This window comes from Pristiophorus japonicus, chromosome 8 (genome assembly GCF_044704955.1).
Source record: "Pristiophorus japonicus isolate sPriJap1 chromosome 8, sPriJap1.hap1, whole genome shotgun sequence".
NCBI lineage: Eukaryota > Metazoa > Chordata > Chondrichthyes > Pristiophoridae > Pristiophorus > Pristiophorus japonicus.
In genome coordinates this window covers 153,340,610-153,349,586 of record NC_091984.1, presented here as the reverse complement: position 1 = coordinate 153,349,586, position 8,977 = coordinate 153,340,610, and positions in this window count along the sequence as shown.

Below are 8,977 nucleotides of genomic sequence, written 5' to 3'. Positions count from 1 at the left end.
CTACACCCAAAGGAGCAATACCAACACCCAGAGTAGCAATACCGATACCCAGATGAGTAATACCGATATCCAAAGGAGTAATACCGACACCCAGAGGAGTAATACCGACACCTAGAGGAGTAATACCGATACCCAGACGAGTAATAACAAACCAGAGGAATAATACCGCTAGCAAGCGGAGTAATAGCATCACTCCGAGTAGTAATATCTTCATCCACAGGAGTAATACCGTCACCCAGAGGAGAAATACCGATATCCAGTGGACTAGTACCGACATCCAGAAGGTTAATACCATCAGCCAGAGGAGTAATACCGTCAGCTAGAGGAGTAATACCGACATCCAGAGGCGTAATACCGACACTCACAGGTGTAATACCGACATCTAGAGGAGCAATACGGACACCCAGAGGAGCAATACGGACACCGAAAGGAATAATATCGACACTCAGAGAGTAATACCGCCACCCAGCTGAGTAATACCGTCACCCAGAGAAGTAATACCGTCAGCTAGAGGAGTAATACCATCACCTAGAGGAGTAATACTGTCACCCAGAGGATTAATATAGACACCAGAGGCGTAATACCGACACCCAGAGGAGTAATACCGTCACCCGGCGGACACATAACTACATCCAGAACATTAATACCCCATCCAGATGAGTAATATCGACATCCAGAGAGTAATACCGACAACCAGAGGAGTAGGAATAATACCGGCACCCAGAGAGTAATACCGACACCAGGCGAGCAATACCATCATCCAGAGGAGTAACACCGTCACACAGAGGAGTAATACCATCATACAGATGATTACTGCTGTCACCCAGATGAATACTACAGACGCCAGAGGAGTAATACCGACACACAGAGGAATAGTACCATCACCCAGCGGAGGAATACCCACATCCAGAGGATTAATACCCCATCCAGAAGAGTCATACCGAAATCCAGAGAATAAAACCGACAACCAGAGGAGTGGGAGTAATACTGGCACCCAGAGAGTAATACCGACACCCAGACGAGCAATACCATCACCCAGAGGAGTAATACCGTCACCCAGAGGAATAAATCCATCACACAAGGAGTAATACCGTCACATAGAGGAGTAATACCATCACACAGCGGAGTAATACCCACATCCAGAGGATTAATACCCCATCCAGAAGAGTCATACCGACATCCAGAGAATAAAACCGACAACCAGAGGAGTGGGAGTAATACTGGCACCCAGAGAGTAATACCGACACCCAGACGAGCAATACCATCACCCAGAGGAGTAATACCGTCACCCAGAGGAGTAATCCCGTCACACAGAGGAGTAATACCGTCACACAGAGGAGTAATACCATCACACAGAGGAGTAATCCTGTCACCCAGATGAGTAATACAGACGCCAGTGGAGTAATACCGACACCCAGAGGAGTAATACCATCACCCAGCGGAGTAATACCCACATCCTGAGGATTAATACCCCACCCAGAGGCGTAATACCGGCATCCAGAGAGTATTACCGACAACCAGATGGGTAGGAGTAATACTAGCACCAAGAGAGTAATACCGACACCAAGACGAGCAATACCATCACCCAGAGGAGTAATACTGTCACCCAGAGGAGTAATACAGACACCAGAGGATTAATACCGACACCCAGATGAGTAATATTGTCAGCCAGAGGAGCAATACTGATAACCAGAGGAGTGATAAAGTCACCCAGACGAGCAATATTGTCACCCAGAGGAGTAATAGCGAGAGCCAGAGGAGTAATCCCGACACCCAGAGGAGTAATACTGTCACCCAGAGGAGTAATACTGTCACTCAGTGGAGTAATGCCGAGACCCAGAGGAATAATACTGTCACCCAGTGGAGTAATACCGACAGCCAGAGGAGTGATATCGACATCTAGAGGAGTAGTGCCGACATCGAGAGGGCAATACCGTCACCCAGAGGAGTAAGACCGTTACCCAGAGGAGTAATACCGATACCAAGATGAGTAATGACGTCACCCAGATCAGTATTCCGACAACCAGAGGAGCTATACCAACACCCAGATTAGCAATACCGATACCCAGATGAGTAATACCGATATCCAGAGGAGTAATACCGTCACCCAGAGGAGTAATCCTGTCACCCAGATGAGTAACACAGACGCCAGTGGAGTAATACCGACACCCAGAGGAGTAATACCATCACCCAGCGGAGTAATACCCACATCCAGAGGATTAATACCCCACCCAGAGGCGTAATACCGGCATCCAGAGAGTATTACCGACAACCAGATGAGTAGGAGTAATACTAGCACCAAGAGAGTAATACCGACACCAAGACGAGCAATACCATCACCCAGAGGAGTAATACTGTCACCCAGAGGAGTAATACAGACACCAGAGGATTAATACCGACACCCAGATGAGTAATATTGTCAGCCAGAGGAGCAATACTGATAACCAGAGGAGTGATAAAGTCACCCAGATGAGCAATATTGTCACCCAGAGGAGTAATAGCGACAGCCAGAGGAGTAATCCCGACACCCAGAGGAGTAATACTGTCACCCAGAGGAGTAATACTGTCACTCAGTGGAGTAATACCGAGACCCAGAGGAATAATACTGTCACCCAGTGGAGTAATACCGACAGCCAGAGGAGTGATATCGACATCTAAAGGAGTAGTGCCGACATCGAGAGGGCAATACCGTCACCCAGAGGAGTAAGACCGTCACCCAGAGGAGTAATACCGATACCAAGATGAGTAATGACGTCACCCAGATCAGTATTCCGACAACCAGAGGAGCTATACCAACACCCAGAGTAGCAATACCGAAACCCAGATGAGTAATACCGATATCCAGAGGAGTAATACCGTCACCCAGAGGAGTAATCCCATCACACAGAGGAGTAATACCGTCACACAGAGGAGTAATGCCATCACCCAGCGGAGTAATACCCACATCCAGAGGATCAATACCCCATCCAGAGGCGTAATACCGGCATCCAGAGAGTACTACCGACAGCCAGAGAAGTAGGAGTAATACTGGCACCCAGAGTGTAATACCAACACCCAGACGAGCAATAACATCACCCAGAGGAGTGATACTGTCACCCAGAGGAGTAATACAGACACCAGAGGATTAATACCGACAACCAGATGAGTAATATTGTCAGCCAGAGGAGTAGCACTGATAACCAGAGGAGTAATAAAGTCACCCAGACTAGCAATATTGTCTCCCAGGTGAGTAATATCGGCAGCCAGAGGAGTAATCCCGACACCCAGAGGAGTAATACTTTCACCCAGAGGAGTAATAATGTCACACAGCGGAGTAATACCGAGACCCAGAGGAATAATGCTGTCACCCAGTGGAGTAATACCGACAGCCAGAGGAGTCATATCGACATCTAGAGGAGTAGTGCAGAAATGGAGGGCAATACCGTCACCCAGAGGAGTACGACGGTCACCCAGAGGAGTGATACCGATACCCAGAGGAGTAATGACGTCACCCAGATCAGTATTGTCGACAACCAGAGGAGCTATACCAACACCCAGAGGAGTAATACTGTCAACCAGAGGAGTAATACCGAAACCCAGATGAGTAATATCGTCACCCGGAGGAGTAATACCTACACCCAAAGGAGCAATACCAACACCCAGAGTAGCAATACCGATAACCAGATGAGTAATACCGATATCCAAAGGAGTAATACCGACACCCAGAGGAGTAATACCGACACCTAGAGGAGTAATACCGATACCCAGACGAGTAATAACAAACCAGAGGAATAATACCGCTAGCAAGCGGAGTAATAGCATCACTCCGAGTAGTAATATCTTCATCCACAGGAGTAATACCGTCACCCAGAGGAGAAATACCGATATCCAGTGGACTAGTACCGACATCCAGAGGGTTAATACCATCAGCCAGAGGAGTAATACCGTCAGCTAGAGGAGTAATACCGACATCCAGAGGCGTAATACCGACACTCAGAGGTGTAATACCGACATCTAGAGGAGCAATACGGACACCCAGAGGAGCAATACGGACACCGAAAGGAATAATATCGACACCCAGAGAGTAATACCGCCAACAACCTGAGTAATACCGTCACCCAGAGAAGTAATACCGTCAGCTAGAGGAATAATACCATCACCCAGAGGAGTAGTACTGTCACCCAGAGGATTAATATAGACACCAGAGGCGTAATACCGACACCAAGAGGAGTAAAACCGTCACCCGGCGAACAACTAAGTACATCCAGAACATTAATACTCCATCCAGATGAGTAATATCGACATCCAGAGAGTAATACCGACAACCAGAGGAGTAGGAATAATACCGGCACCCAGAGAGTAATACCGACACCAGGCGAGCAATACCATCATCCAGAGGAGTAACACCGTCACACAGAGGAGTAATACCATCATACAGATGATTACTGCTGTCACCCAGATGAATAATACAGACGCCAGAGGAGTAATACCGACACCCAGAGGAATAGTACCATCACCCAGCCGAGGAATACCCACATCCAGAGGATTAATAGCCCATCCAGAAGAGTCATACCGACGTCCAGAGAATAAAACCGACAACCAGAGGAGTGGGAGTAATACTGGCACCCAGAGAGTAATACCGACACCCAGACGAGCACTACCATCACCCAGAGGAGTAATACCGTCACCCAGAGGAGTAATCCCGTCACACAGAGGAGTAATACCGTCACACAGAGGAGTAATACCATCACACAGAGGAGTAATCCTGTCACCCAGATGAGTAATACAGACGCCAGTGGAGTAATACCGACACCCAGAGGAGTAATACCATCACCCAGCGGAGTAATACCCACATCCAGAGGATTAATACCACACCCAGAGGCGTAATACCGGCATCCAGAGAGTATTACCGACAACCAGATGAGTAGGAGTAATACTAGCACCAAGAGAGTAATACCGACACCAAGACGAGCAATACCATCACCCAGAGGAGTAATACTGTCACCCAGAGGAGTAATACAGACACCAGGGGATTAATACCGACACCCAGATGAGTAATATTGTCAGCCAGAGGAGCAATACTGATAACCAGAGGAGTGATAAAGTCACCCAGACGAGCAATAGTGTCACCCAGAGGAGTAATAGCGACAGCCAGAGGAGTAATCCCGACACCCAGAGGAGTAATACTGTCACCCAGAGGAGTAATACTGTCACTCAGTGGAGTAATACCGAGAACCAGAGGAATAATAATGTCACCCAGTGGAGTAATACCGACAGCCAGAGGAGTGATATCGACATCTAGAGGAGTAGTGCCGACATCGAGAGGGCAATACCGTCACCCAGAGGAGTAAGATCGTCACCCAGAGGAGTAATACCGATACCAAGATGAGTAATGCCGTCACCCAGATCAGTAATACCGACAACCAGAGGAGCTATACCAACACCCAGAGTAGCAATACCGATACCCAGATTAGTAATACCGATATCCAGAGGAGTAATGCCGTCACCCAGAGGAGCAATACCCTCAGACAGAGGAGTAATACTGCCAAGCAGAGGAGTAATACAGACACCAGAGGAATAATACCATCACCCAGAGGAGTAATATTGTCACCCAGACGAGCAATACCGACAGCCAGAGGAGTAATCCCAACACCCATAGCAGTAATATTGTCACCCAGAGGAGTATTACCGACACACTGAGGATTAATACTGTCATCCAGGGGTGTAATACTGTAACCCATTGGAGTAATACCGGGACCCAAAGGAATAATACTGTCACCCAGAGAGTACTACCGACAGCCAGAGGAGTAATATCGAAATCTAGAGGAGAAGTACTGACACCGAGAGGAGCAATACCTACACCCAGAGAAGTAATACCGTTTCCCAGAGGAGTAATACTGTCAACCAGAGGAGTAATACCGAAACACAGATGAGTAGTGTCGTCACCCAGAGGAGCAATACCAACACCCAGAGGAGTAATACTGTCAACCAGAGGAGTAATACCGAAACCCAGATGAGTAATGTCGTCACCCAGGGAAGTAATACCTACATCCAGAAGAGCAATACCAACACCCAGAGGAACAATACCGATACCCAGAGGAGTAATACCGGTATCCAGAGGAGTAATACCGTCACCCAGAAAAGTTATACCGAAACGTAGGGGAGTAAAACCGTCACGAAGAAGAGTAATACCATCGAACAGTGGAGTAATACTGTAACCCAGAGTAATACAGACGTCACAGGATTAATACAGACACCCAAATGACTAATATAGTCATCCAGGGGAACAATACTGATAACCAGAGGAGTAATACCGTCACCCAGAGGCGTAATATTGTCACCTACAGGAGTAATACCGACAGCCAGAGGAGTAATCCCGACATCCAGAGAAGTAGTACCGACACTGAGAGGAGCAATGCCGTCAGCAAGAGGAATAATGCTGTCACGCATTGGAGTAATAGCGATTCCAAGAGGAGTAATGCCGTCACCCAGATGAGTAATCCCGACACCCAGAGGAGCAATACCAACACCCAGAGGAGCAATACTGTCGACCAGAGGAGTAATACCGAAACCCAGATGAATAATGTCATCGCAAAGACGAGTAATACCTACATCCAGAGGAGCAATACTGACACCCAGAGCAGCAAGACCGACAGCCAGAGGAGTAATACCGACATCCACAGGAGTAAAAGCCTCACCCAGAGGACAAAAACCGACACCCAGAAGAATAATACCGACACCCAGAGGAGTAAGACCGACACACAGAGGATTAATATCGACATCCAGAGGAGCAATACCGACACACGAAGGAGCAATAACGACACGGAGAGGAGTAATACCGACATCGAGAGGAGTAATACCGACACCCAGATGAGTAATACCGACACCCGGAGGCGTAATACCGAAATCCAGAGGGGTAATGCCGTCACCCAGACAAGTAATACTGTCACCCAGATGAATAATACCGAAGAGCAGGGGAGCACAAACGTCACGAAGAGGAGTAATACTGTCAGCCAGAGGAGCAATACCGATACCCAGAGGAGTGATACCGTCACCCAGAGGAGTAATGCCGACATCCACAGAAGTAATACCACCATCCAGAGGAGAAATACTGTCACCAAGAGGAGACATACCGACACCCAGAGGAGTAATACCGACATCCAGAGGAGTAATACTGTCACCCAGAGGAGTAATACTGTCACTCAGTGGAGTAAAACCGACAGCCAGAGGAGTGATATCGACATCTAGAGGAGCAGTGCCAACATCGAGAGGGCAATACCGTCACCCAGAGGAGTAGGACCGTCACCCAGAGGAGTAATACCGATACCCAGATGAGTAATGACGTCACCCAGATCAGTAATACCGACAACCAGAGGAGCTATACCAACACCCAGAGGAGTAATACTGTCAACCGGAGGAGTAATACCGAAACCCAGATGAGTAATGTCGTCACCCGGAGGAGTAATACCTACACCCAAAGGAGCAATACCAACACCCAGAGTAGCAATACCGATACCCAGATGAGTAATACCGATATCCAGAGGAGTAATGCCGTCACCCAGAGGAGTAATACCCTCAGACAGAGGAGTAATACTGCCACGCAGAGGAGCAATACAGACACCAGAGGAATAATACCGTCACCCAGAGGAGTAATATTGTCACCCAGACGAGTAATACGACAGCCAGAGGAGTAATCCCAACACCCAGAGGAGTAATATTGTCACCCAGAAGAGTATTACCGACACACTGAGGATTAATACTGTCATCCAGGTGTGTAATACTCTCACCCAGTGGAGTAATACCGAGACCCAATGGAATAATACCGTCACCCAGAGAGTACTACCGACAGCCAGAGGAGTAATATCGAAATCTAGAGGAGAAGTACCGACACCAAGAGGAGCAATACCTTCACCCAGAGGAGTAATACCGTCTCCCAGAGGAGTAATACTGTCAACCAGAGGAGTAATACCGAAACCCAGATGAGTAGTGTCGTCACCCAGAGGAGCAATACCAACACCCAGAGGAGCAATACTGTCAACCAGAGGAGTAATACCGAAACCCAGACGAGAAATGTCGTCACCAAGAGAAGTAATACCTACACCCAGAAGAGCAATACCAACACCATAGGAACAATACCGATACCCAGAGGAGTAATACCGGTACCCGGAGGAGTAATACCGTCACCCAGAAAAGTAATACCAAAACGTAGGGGAGTAAAACCGTCACGAAGAAGAGTAATACCATCGAACAGTGGAGTAATACTAAAACCCAGAGTAATACAGGCGCCACAGGATTAATACAGACACCCAAATGACTAATATAGTCATCCAGGGGAATAACACTGATAACCAGAGGAGTAATACCGTCACCCAGAGGAGTAATATTGTCACCTAGAGGAGTAATACCGACAGCCAGAGGAGTAATCCCGACACCCAGAAGAGTAGTACCGACACTGAGAGGAGCAATGCCGTCAGCAAGAGGAATAATGCTGTCACGCATTGGAGTAATAGCGATTCCCAGAGGAGTAATGCAGTCACCCAGATGAGTAATCCCGACACCCAGAGGAGCAATACCAACACCGAGAGGAGCAATACTGTCGACCAGAGGAGTAATACCGAAACCCAGATGAATAATGCCATCGCAAAGACGAGTAATACCTACATCCAGAGGAGCAATACTGACACCCAGAGCAGCAAGACCGACAGCCAGAGGAGTAATACCGACATCCACAGGAGTAAAAGCCTCACCCAGAGGACCAAAACCGACACCCAGAAGATTAATACCGACACCCAGAGGAGTAATACCGACACACAGAGGATTAATATCGACATCCAGACGAGCAATACCGACACACGAAGGAGCAATAACGACACGGAGAGGAGTAGTACCGACATCGAGAGGAGTAATACCGACACCCAGATGAGTAATACCGACACCCGGAAGCGTAATACCGAAATCCAGAGGGGTGATGCCGTCACCCAGACAAGTAATACTGTCA